Genomic DNA, 13,515 nt, shown 5'->3' on the forward strand with positions numbered 1-13,515 from the left:
ATTGCAAAATTTAGTATTTACTAACTATATTAAATATTAATATGAGATTTTTATAACAACAAAATTATGAAAGGCTATTCTAGTTAATATTTATTAAAGTTAAAGATTAACTAATATATAATCTAAAATATTTCTTGTTTACAATCTAAATAAATTTTTACTAGTAAAATATTCTTGTGAATATTTCATAAACATTTATCTACCCCAATAATTTATTAAACACGTAAACGTTCACTCAATACAAATCAATAATGCATCATCAATAATAATTTCACAATCAAACACTTGTTAAACGATCATAAATTTTCACAGGGTATAACACTAATCATTCTAGCACAACCGAACTAAATTTTAATATAAATAGGGCTAAAAATAAATTGACAATTTAACAGCAGGTCATCATCTTCAATAAACTTTAAATCTAAGTAACTCCGTTAAAATGCAGATAAAGGTTTCGAGTTTCCGAAAAACTACCTCAAACGCGATTCTAAGTCCGGATAAATGTTGTACGGTGTCCGTAGATCGCCATGGTGGTTTTGAAATCTCGAGGAAGCGTCCGGCGGCACTTCGACAGGGCCCGCAGCAACATTGTGCCCACGAAACTCACGGTGTGCACACACCTACGACCACAACTCTCTCTCTCTCTAGACTCAATAATAGAATTGGGAGTGAAATAATATGCTGGTGTTCAATTTTCGGATTTATGTGGGTATGTATAATGAAAGAGAATAAGGTAGTGAGAGGATAAGTGTAAAAGTGGTGGAATGAGGAAGGTGAGTGATACTGATAACGATAAAAAGATAGGGGACAAATGCCACATTTGGGAAGGGTTTTTAATTCTAATGTATGTGGACGCATGTATGTACATGGTGAGAATGTATCTGGACGGTTTTATGTATAGGATGAGAGATAGAGAAGTGAAGAGTTAGTTTAATAGAGTTCTACTTAGGGTTTAGATAGGAAAGATAAGAGATGAATATGAATCACTGATTTCCTGTATATCTAAAGTTTAAATACATATCTTATACAATAATGCAAATAATATCAATTATACACATAATAATATATTTTAATTATTCAATCTAATTAATTATTGAATTAGGAATTTAAAAATATAAATTTGTATTAAAAAAAATTGGGTCAAAAATCCGGATCGTTACAACTCCAACTACCAAGTCATAGGCCATATGCCGGCCATAACAAAAACTTGTTAACTACTAGATACGAGTTCAACCGGTAAAGACAATAAAAAGATAGAAAGGTGGGCTGTCAACCACCACTTACCCCGACCAAGTAGAGGGATTTAACCTACTACTACTACTAAGAACCACCGACTCGAAACAACTTCCTCACTGTCCTCCGGCATCAGCCCCTAGTCCAAACAAAATCTCCTCCTCGCTCTTTGCTTCCTCAACTCTCGGGGGTGCCTCGTACTTCTCATCTGACATACTCTCAATGTACTGAGTGTGCCAATGCAGCTCGTGCTTGAGCTCCCCAACTTCCCTGGCTAACTTCTTCCTCGCTTTCTTCTCTTTCTGTATACAATTCCAAATGGCTATATTCTGACAACAAAGCTTCCTCCATATACTCTCTTTCGATGCCTTAAGATCAGGCACCGACCATAGGGATGGTTCGGGAGGAACAGTAGCTGATGCACCAGCTGCAACAGCCTTGGATTGAGACTTGCTTTTCACAAGCACAGTCTTAGTGATAATGCCAGGAGATGGTTCCTCGAGCTTCCTATAGACCCCTTTAGAAATACCTTTCTGCATTAGGAAGGCAGTGATCATGCACGGGAAAGGACAATGGGCCGTGCCGAAAGTATCCCCCTTGAAATCCACAATCTGCCCAAAGATGAACTTCGCCCAATCCGCTCTATAATCAGCATCATTCATGAACACATACATCACCTTCGCACTCTTTCTCGAAGGCTTATTCTTTGCCCCACGGGGATAGAGATTGTAATGCACCACTTGATTCAAAATTTGATAAGTATCTCTAAACTTCCCCGGTTTGTGCGGAGGGACCCCAACATTAGGAACGATGGGATAAAGGTCTCCGATAACCACATCCGAATCAATCGGATCAGCATGAAGGTAGTTGACCATATCTCCATCGGGCCTCTCGTAGCGCAAATATGTAGCTATTGCAGCAACATCAACCATAATAGTTTTACCGTTTACTTTTGACTTAATTCTTTCTTTGGTCAACGCTTCACTAGTATCCAATTTCTGATAGAATTCGATGACACCTTTTTCATTATAACTCTCAAGAGCTGTAGTCCAGAAACGCAAACCTTGATTTTCGAGTTGAATGATGATGTTGCTGTCATTGCCAAAGCTTCTCCGACTGACTTGCCGCTCACTCTTGAAACCTCTGCCCGGTATTGACTCTACCCAATTCAACCTAGCATCCGCCTTCATCTCCTCTGGCGTCCTTCGCTTACGGCGTTTTTCACGTTTCCCTGTTCGACTTTCCAAAGGAGTAGAGTCATCATCATTGTCCTCCTCTATTGAATCATGCTCGCTTTCCTCTATAATCTCTTCCTCACTCTCTTGATGAGATGAAGAAGCAATGCCCTTACCCTTTGCAGTCACGGTTTTAGTTCTCACCATTGCAAAGACCAATCCACAACTTCAGAACAAACAGTCCTTATGAATCAAGAGAACCAAGATTATGCTACACAAATTCAGCCCCACAACATCTGGTATAACAACAGTAAAAGATCAGTGCAAAATTCAATCCCTCGTTCAACAAAATTCCAAAATTCAGGCTAGGGTCTTAGGAAATTTCGGATTTGGGGGTTTAGGTATGTAGAAAAATGGTTTAGGACAGTAATGTATGGAAGTATAAGATGGGTAATGAGGGATTTAAGCCATTGGAGAGAAGAGATAGAGAAATTCGTGCATATTTAGAGAGGGAAAGAAGATTTTTGGATTTACCTTGGATTGGAGAGCTAGGGCTTGTAATCCTTGGAAAACTTGGCAAACCCTTGGTTTTGCTGAAGAATCATGATGATAATGGAAGAAGATGGAGGATTTATGGAAGATATGAACGAGTTTGGTGGATTTAGTGTGTAACGGTTCTAAGCTTTTGGGAGGAGGGACGGTTATGGAAGAGTAGAGAGAGAATGAGTTAGAGTTTATGAAATAGATCGTGCCTCTTCAGTTTTTAAAACTGCTCGTAACTCACAGGTATCGATACCCATATCACGAGTTATCGATACCATTAAACCTGGAAGCCCACTGGACACAATGTTATCGATAACTTTACTGATGTTATCGATAACATTTCTGATTTCCTGAGAAATTTGAAGCTCTTCCCCTGTTTCACTCCCAATCACAAATAAACCAACCCCAATCCCTCCAATACACCTCAAAACATTGCAACACACTTACCAATAATCTTCTAAGCATCCGGTTTCCTAAGTTAATGAACAACAAGAGAGGACATGGACTAGGATACAAAATAGGACGAGGGGACACGTATGAGGTATAATCAAACAAAGAATGCCTTGTATCACTTCCTAAGTACGCCATATATTCCTTAACGATTCAATAAAGACTTCAAACACATCTAAGCATGAACATGAGAAAATTTACCTAAATTAAGAATGTAAAAGGAACAAAGATGGGATATGGACACAACTTGATCAAAACACACTCGAACATCGTGAATTCCACCTTAGTCCATTCATGCAAGTTGCGATATACAAAATTTGCGTAAAATGATCTCTTGCCAAAACACTTAATGAGCATGTGCCAAGCTATTTTAATCCACTAACTTTGTAATAACGGAAGGATTGCAAACTAAAAACGAAAAATTTTGAAAAATTTGCGCTAAAAACATGATAACATATATATATATATATATATATATTTATATATATATATATATATATATATATATATATATAGCATATATATATCTCCCCCCCCCCCCCCCGCAACTTGAAATATTCTATGCCCCTATAGCATAGAGAACAACAGAAGGGAAAAAAGAAAGAACAAAAGAGCGTACCAACGGGGGAATGTCAACCCCCTTATACCTCGACCAAGTTGGAGGCTTTGGCGTCACCGGCTCCTTTAGTCATCCGAACGGCTTTCAAGGTCGACTCCTTTGGCTCTTCCGACAGAACCATAACTGGTCAAATAGGATCATGGCCAAAGTTTTGGTGGACTAACAACCGCGACACATAATCACACCCATGATTTGGGCTTCTGAATGCCTCAATCATTCCGACAGTAGATCCAATCCACCAAGGCTGGTGTGGTAGCACGTTCACCCTGCAAAAAACTTAAGCTCGAACTACCTACTAAGAGCCAAATGACATTAGAACCGCCCGGCTCAGGTTATCTGGGCGCCAACAAACAAAAAAACAAAGAAAAACAGCAAAGGACACCACCCGATTTTCACCCAATCTCACAAGTCATACTTTTCTTCCCGTGTCGCACTAGAAAGGTAAGACACGGGTGGCTATACTAGATCGTCAAAACTTGTTACATCATGCCCGAAGTAAAATTCACCACTTGACCTCGCCAAGCAATTAAGCCCAGCATTCCCTATGATCGAAACAAAGTGAGACAAGGCAGCGTTTAGCGCCAAAGCACGGGAATATCAAGTCTCACCCAAAGACCTAAACTGCCCCCGATAGGGACATATTTGGAAGGCATGGATCATTAACGGCAAACTACTACAAAGAAGGACTAATTAAAGCCCGATACAATGATGCATTGATGAAATCTCTTAATGTGAAAATCCAAAAACTAAACAAACATGCAAATATGTACAAGAAACGAAACATTGCCCTTACTAACCGGAGCTGGGCACACGATCCTTTTTTTAGTAGTGGTGTGCGAAGCTACATATACCCAAGTCAATGGAGGGTACCCCTTACTCAGGGGCCGGGTCCGACAAACAGTTAAGTTCAGTGGTTACGCTTTCGCTCCCCGTGCAAATATAAATAAAACAGCTACATCAAACAGCAAGGTCAACTGGATACACCGGTGCGACCAACGCCTCCTCAAGTTCCTCTACTGGAAAGTTTTCCAAAAATGGCTTAAGCCGCTGCCCATTGACCTTAAAAATATTTCCATTCACGGGATTAACAACTTCAATGGCCCCATGTGGGAAAACGTGATGCACAATGTAAGGGCCAATCCAACGGGAACGCAACTTGCCTGGAAAAAGATGAAGTTTTGAATTATACAAAAGAACTTTTTGGCCAACTGCAAAATTTTTCCTTTGAATGTGCTTATCATGAAACTCCTTTACCTTAGACTTGAAAATGTTAGTATTATCATATGCATCTGTACGGATTTCCTCAAGCTCATTCAATTGGAGTTTACGGTGAACTCCGGCGTCAGGCAAACGATAATTTAATTGCTTAATTGCCCAATATGCCTTATGCTCTAATTCCACCGGAAGGTGGCATGCCTTACCATATACAAGCCGATAGGGCGAAGCACCTAAAACAGTCTTGTATGCGGTACGATACGCCCAAAGAGCATCGGTCAACCTTAAAGACCAATCTTTCCGATTGGGATTTACCGTTTTCTCAAGTATGCGCCTTACCTCACGGTTGGCGAGTTCGGCTTGACCGTTGGTTTGAGGATGATATGCGAGGGAGACCTTGTGCGTGATGCCGTCTTTCTTCATCAAGGCGGCGAACGGTCGGTTGCAGAAATGGGATCCTTGGTCGCTAATAATGGCACGAGGAACCCCAAACTGCGACAAAATATGCTCCTTAAGAAACTCAAGCACTACCTTGTGATCATTGGTACGAGTTGCAATGGCCTCAACGCATCTTGACACATAATCCACCGCCAAGAGAATATACAAGTTGCCAAAAGACATCGAAAACGGCCTTATAAAGCCGATACCCCAACAGTCAAATACTTCAACAACAAGAAACTTGGCTTGGGGCATTTCATTCCTCCGAGTCACACTGCCCAACGGTTGGCAACGGTCACACGATTTGCAAAAGGCATAAGCATCTTGGTTCAAAGTTGGCCAATAAAAACCACATTATTGGATCTTGGCGGTGGTCTTTCTTGCAGAAAAATGCCTGCCACATGTTTCAGTATGGCAAAATTGTAGGATTCCACGTTGGTCAGAATCAGGAACACACCAGCGGATGATCTGGTCAGGACAATACTTGAACAAGTATGGATCATCATAGGAAAAGTGCTTCACTTCCGATAGGAAACGCCGGCGCTCATGAGAGGACCAATGGGTTGGAATCAAGCCCGTAACCAAGTAATTGACAATGTCAGTGAACCACGGGGCTTGGGATACACTGAAAAGCTGCTCATCGGGGAAAGTGTTCTCCAATGGGTATGTGTGAAGTGCGATCCTCAAACTCTAAGCGCGACAGATGGTCGGCCACCACATTTTCCACCCCTTTCTTATCCTTGATGGTGATGTCAAATTCTTGTAAAAGAAGGATCCACCGGATCAAATGGGCCTTTGCATCTTGCTTGGTGAACTGGTTTTTGAGTGCTGAGTGATCGATATAAATTGTGATCGGAGTACCAACTAGGTAAGACCGGAATTTGTCCAAGGCAAATACTATGGCAAGAAGTTCTTTCTCCGTAGTGGAGTAGTTCATTTGACCATCATTCAGCGTCTTGCTTGCATAATAAATCACCCACGGATGCTTATCTTTCCTTTGGCCAAGAACAGCCCCGACGGCATAATCGCTTGCGTCGCACATCAACTCAAAATGAAGAATCCAATCGGGCGTTTGAACAATGGGAGACGTGGTGAGACTAGCTTTGAGTTTAAGAAATGCTAACTCACATGCGGCGGTCCATTCAAAGGGTACGTCTTTGGATAAGAGGTGGCAAAGCGGCCTTGAGATTGCGCTAAAGTCCTTGATGAAACGCCGATAGAAACCGGCATGGCCAAGGAAAGATCGGATGTCTTTGACGCACTTTGGGGTAGGGAGATTGGAAATAAGGTCAATCTTGGCTTTGTCTACCTCGACAGCCTAGGCCGATACGATATGCTCAAGCACAATCCCCTGAGTGACCATAAAATGGCACTTCTCCCAGTTGAGAACCAAATTTTTCTCCTCGCATCTTGTTAAAACCTTCTCCAAGTTGGCAAGACATGACTCAAAAGAGTCGCTAAACACGGAGAAGTCATCCATAAAGACTTCCACAATTTTTTCGACCATATCACTGAATATTCCCATCATGCATCTTGAAAAGGTGCCAGGAGTATTACACAAGCCGAATGGCATGCGTCGATAAGCAAAGGTCCCGAACGGGCATGTAAACGTTGTTTTCTCTTGGTCGGACAAGGCCACTTCTATTTGGTTATAGCCCGAATAACCATCAAGGAAACAGTAAAAGGCATGACCGGCGATTCTCTCCAAGATTTGATCAATGAAGGGAAGAGAAAAGTGATCCTTGCGTGTGCTCGCATTCAACTTGCGATAGTCTATGCACACTCGCCACCCGGTAGTCACACGGGTCTGGATAAGCTCACCTTTGTCATTCTGCACCACAGTTACACCCGCCTTCTTTGGAACAACATGGATAGGGCTTACCCACTTAGAATCGGCGATGGGATAGATAATCCCAACGTTAAGCAATTTAAGAATTTCCGCCCGGACAACATCTTTCATAATTGGATTGAGCCGGCGTTGGGGTACCCTCTAACCGTTGAAATAGGTTGACTTACCCCGAGCGTAGGGCTAGGTCATTGTCAGCATAATATCCGAAAGTCCGGTATCGTTCCCACAGGGATGGTCTTTATAGCTTGCTAGGATTTTTAGATGTAAGGGTTTGCGGCGTTTAGACGGTCAACTTTTGGTTTTGCTTTGAAAGGTGAAAAATGCTCTTATGAAAAAGACTAGAAATGAGTTTTAACTAGATTAAACAAGTGGCAAGGCGTAAAAGTTCATAACGCCCGTGACTAAGCCAACTGACCCTTCCCAACATAAACTCGGTTGAATCGCACGGCATATGCTATCAACCGGAAGATTTAGCTAGGAAAACTTTAAAGACTAAAGATGAAGTATAGAAAATGAAGTAGTTCTTTGGTTCTTTTGGCAAACACGAGGCGAGACATAGCTCACGGAACCATATGTGCAAGCATACGATCACTGGAGGTTAACATCGTCAAGTTTTGTTACATAAAGGCAAACCACGCACATTTTCCATTCCGAACCTCAAGTATTTAGTTGAGAAAGGCAAAATTAACATAAGTCACATGGCATTAATCACTCCGTGGCCAAGCCTAATCGACTACTCACACATATTAAGAAGACTAGAAAGCTTGTCAATTTTTGAGAACATGTTTAACTGATAGAACCGAAAATAACCTTGATTTTATAAAGGATCTAGAACATACAAACAACTTTAAAACTCGAGAAATCAACGTAATGAAAATACCTTAAGGTGTTCTTGAGGAATTGCACTTGAAAAGAGCTTACAAAGTTTAATGGAGAAAAAGACTAAGTTAGTAATGAACTAGATACAACCAAGTAAAGGAAAGCCCCTATTTATACATAAGAAGGCTTCTCTCTCTGCAAATGCCAGAAAATATCTCAAAAAGCTACCTATTAAAAGAAAGTTTCCATAAGTGGAAAGTCTGAAAAAGCAAGAAAAATATCTGCTGGGAATAAAAGGTATCGATAACACCATCTATGTTATCAATAACATCTCACTAATGGCTCCCCCGTAACACCAGGTTATTGATACCATGGACCCTCTGTTATCGCTCACCTTGCGTTTGGACAAATTCTGGACTAAGATAGTGCAAAGGTATCAATTACTTACTCAATGTAATCGATAACATAAGGTTCCTTTACACTGGTGGACCAAATCTAGGAAAATGTTATCGATAACATTCACTTTGTTATCAATAACATTCTACAGAAATTGCAGACTTCAACCTTCCTTTCAGAAACTCTGCCATGGCACCTCCCAATCTCTTCTAGGACATCGCCAATTGACTCGAGGGTCTTGGTAGTGCTGCATATAGTGTCCTCGAGTACTTGGATACCCTCAAGGGTCATTCCCGATGAGTTTGGCTTGCTTGCTATGCAATGGCGCGATTCTTGCCAGCCAGACCACTGAAAGACCTTTGGTGTTCCTCAAGATGTCGTTAAGTCCTGGTGACATGAAGATAGCACTGAATGGCACTTGGATACTTGGCCACATTCCGAAACGTCTATTGGCCTTCAAAACCGCGTTATTTGCACGTTTTACCTACAAAACACCTTACGTGCAATATTGGACTTAAACGAACAATTAGACATAGAAACGTTACAATTCGGAGGATTTGAGCACCAAGATTGTGCAATCTTGTGTGCTTATCAACGATGGGTAGTGGTGATTTTATGGGAAAAACGTCCGACGATGCATGGGATTATTTGGAAGCATTGGCAGAAAGAGCTCAGACTTGGCAATACATAGATCCAGGCGAGCAGGCAATGAGAAACCAAGGCCCGAGTGGCTCTGGTAAGTTCTCAATAGGTGAGCACAATGTTTTCGAAACAAAGTTAGAAGAGTTGGCCCAGAAGTTGGAAAAGATGGAACTCAGAGGCGATAAGAAAGTTAAGTGTAGACACCCCAATTTGGACTTTCTAGATTTGTTTACTTTCGGTATTTGATTCCCCAATGATGAAACAGATCAAGAACACCCTGGGAATGTTGAGTGATTGAGCTTTGAGTATTTGACAACCTTTTGAACCTAACCTAACCTAAGCTGATTCAAAAGCAAGAAAACCCACCTGCACGCTTTGGTCTGTAACCCGTCCGCGCGGGTCAAATGGACACGTGTTGGTTTGACTCGCACGCGCCAGTCTAAGACCCGCACGCGCTGGTCAAATCCTGTCCCATCACCTTTATTCAGCCATGATCAATAGGACTTTTGGGGTTTGGCCCTAAAAGCAGTATTTGCAAGGTGACAACCCCTACACCCTTTGTTTCACCTTTTCCCCTCTCATCCAATGAGAGAGAAGGCTTTGGGCCAAAGCTACCAGCCTTTGCTTGGCTGGTGTAGTCCCTCATCCTTCTATAAATACCTCTCTATCACACCCTAGCAAAGGGGTATCAAGTTCATCTTCCAAAAAGTTACCAAACTCATCAACTTCCAAGGTTTCCTAGTTACAAAATCCTACCCACCTTGTTCTTCATTCTCAAACACACAACCACTCAACAAGCTCAAACATCTTTCAAATCCAAAAACCAAAGGTATAACACCTTTGTTCAGTATTCTATTCTGATCCCTGAGGGGGGCTGGCAGGGTTAAGACTGGTAATCAATACCAAGTCCTGGCCCTAAAGCTAGCAAGGTCTCAAAAACCATTGTGGTAAGAACAAGCGCGCGCCTATCGTCCGTACGCGCGTGCCACTCTTGGCTTTGCATGCAGGTCTTGCGTGGGGACTGGTGTCTTACTCCTTTATGTTTTTACCTAAATATATACCACTACAAGCATGATAAAAACCAGTTTACTGCTTTCCTTAGTTAAAACTGCTAATTTTTAGTTAATATTCTTAGTTGCTGCCATGGAATACCCCTAGGGTCATTCTAGACATGTCCCAGAACCCAGAAATATGTAGAATCAAGCGCTGATTTATTGGCTTAAACCAGCGCGCAGCAGTGGTCTACCCGCGCACGCAGGTTTAGTCTCGACCAATGGCTGGCCTTTGCATGGGTAGTTAGGCCTTGGCCTCTATTTTACCCCTACACTGTTTATGGGGTGTTTTAGACATTTTGTGGCTTCATAGCCCTTTCAAACAGCCTATAAATTGTATATTAACTGCCTATAAACTGCTTGGTTTGTCTTAAGTGTGCACTGGTCCTTCCAGAGCCCAGAAGGTTTGAAAATAAGATCTGTGGTTTAAACCAACTGGTGCGCACAGGTCTTAGTGTGGCGCACGTAGGTCAGGTCAGCATGCAGTGACTTGATCAGTGCATGCTGATTTCTTCCTGCACACACCACTCCAAAACAGCGGCCTTCCAGTTTGTTTAAAACTCCCATAGGAGTCTGTTTTCATCCTATACTAACTGTTTCAATAAGCGAGCATGCCATCTATCACATCCTGCAAACATGTTACAGTTTTAATCCCCTTAAACTATTCCCCAGCCCTAACTGGCTAAAAAATGATTAATAAGAGAAAATCGCAAACATTTTTCAAATGCTCGAGTAGAGATTGATCTCCAGATTGGGCGACAGGGGTGCCTTAAAACCCTTCCCCTCTCGTAACCTGGCCCTCGAACCTCAGATATCAAGGTGACGATGGATAAGTCTACAAGCCTTTTTTAAATCAAACAATGTAGCAAGCATTTCAAGTTCGGTTTCTTAGCTGGCGGACCTTGAAACCCAAGTGGCGACTCTGAATTGAGTGTTTCGCTGTGCTTTAAAAAAGGGCACACTCGCATTATCGCGATCAATTTTCTAGGTGTGTGCCCATATTATGGCCATAAACCGTGTCGAGGAGGTGTGTGTGATTTGCGAAACTTAAGGACATTCCATCAATAACTGTCAAAGCATTCCCACTCTCAGAAATGCAATAAGTGTTTATGCATCGGAGGAGGTAAACATATTGAATCAACGTTATGATCGTTATCCTCAAACCTTCAATTCGGGGTGGAAGCAGACTTCAGGCCTTTGTTGGAGCTAGCCAAATGAAGTTGGACCTTCTTAAGGTCCACCACAGTCTCATTCTCAATCATGGCGCCAGCCCCAGTTTCAAGGCCCACCACGGTTCCCAAGAATCCAAGGTCCTCCAAGATTTGTACCTTCGGGGCCGTTTCAAGGTTCAAACTCCTTTCCACAACAACAACAAAGGCAATCATTGGAGGACACCTTACAAGCCTTCATCAATACCCAAACGAACCTTAATGATCAAAACACCCAACTTTTGGGGGAAATAAAGAACCAAATGGGCAAGCTAACGAATGTTATGGGCCTATTGCAACAAGAGAAGGGAAAGTTTCCTACTCAGCCTCAACCAAACCTCCAAGGTCAACATTTGATTGGTAGCTCTTTGGTGATTATCCCCGAGCAAGCCAAGGCAATTATCTCTTTGCAGAGTGGCTAGGCAGTGGATAGTGCGGTTGTTAATCCACCGGTTACACCTATCTTACTACCTTTCCCGGAACCATCAAAGCCAATTATAACACTTGGGAATCTCCCAAGCAAGCTCCAATGGCAGAGGAGAAAGGAAAAGCAAAGGAAAGTGATTCTTCGCACGTTTCCCCCGTTCCCGCACCATACCCTAACCGACTAAGGATGTCGGCCAAAATAAATTTGAACACTAGCATTTATGAAGTGCTCAAGCAAGTGACGGTTAACCTTCCCTTGATAGGTGCTATTAAACAGATTCCGTCTTATGCCAAATTTTTGAAGGACTTGTGCACGCATAAACGCAAGCTTCAAGTTCAAAAGAAGGTGTTTTTGATCAAGCAAGTTAGTTCTCTCTTTCAGTCAACCCTTCCTCCCAAGTATAACGATCCAGGGTGTCCTACAATATCCATTACTATTGGAGGCAAGGTAGTGGAGAAAGCTCTTCTTGATAGGAGAAAGCTCTTCTTGATAGGGGCAAGCGTGAATCTCTTACCATTCTCAGTGTATGAACAACTTGATTTGGGAGAAATGAAGCCGACTCAGGTGACACTACAATTGGCGGATAGGAGCATTCATGTCCCGAAGGGTATGGTGGAGGATGTTCTTGTTTAAGTCGAGCAGTTTGTGTATCCGGCTGATTTCGTGGTTTTAGACACTTGTCCAGTGTCAGCAACTCAAGCATCCGTTCCAATTATTCTAGGGCGCCTATTTTTGGCAACGATAGATGCCGTTATTCATTGTCGGGATGGATTGCTTAACATTAGTTTTGGAAATATGAAGATGCAAGTCAACATGTTTCACATAGGGAGACAAATGGGGGATGATGACGATGTATATCGAGTTAACATGATTGACTAACTAGTCTAAGAGCATGTCGATGAGTTTCTTTATAAGGATGCGTTGGAGGTTGCTCTCACTGCTGACGAGCTTGATTTTCTAGAGTCGGTAGAAGAGGAATATTTGCACTCCTTACTTGATGTGGAGGAGGTGTGTGGCATAACTCCATGGGTCCCTAAGTTTGATGAATTACCCACAATTACGAAAAGGGCTGTGTCGTTTAGCGTGGAACCCCCGAAGCTCGAGTTAAAGGTGTTACCAGATACTCTTAAGTATAATGATAAGCGAATAAATGTTCATATTAGCGCCCCCTAATTTACCATTGCTGAGTCTATTTATATTATTATTTGGAGTTTTATGCTTTATTTTTATGTTGTAGGTATTGGGACAATTCGATACAAAAAGCGCAAAGTCGAAATATTAAACGTTGTTCGAAGTTGCTTCTTTTGGATTCAATCAAGTGGAGTGCCCGAATTGCAAGTCGAGAGTTCGGCAATGAACTTAATTAATCTACAATTGGAGACCTTTGTCTTCTAATGGGCCTCATAAGTATTTGTTATTGTGACCAAGGAGGGCCCATGTTTCAACAAT

Source organism: Rhododendron vialii, chromosome 10a (genome assembly GCF_030253575.1).
Source record: "Rhododendron vialii isolate Sample 1 chromosome 10a, ASM3025357v1".
In the NCBI taxonomy this organism is placed as follows: Eukaryota; Viridiplantae; Streptophyta; class Magnoliopsida; order Ericales; family Ericaceae; genus Rhododendron; species Rhododendron vialii.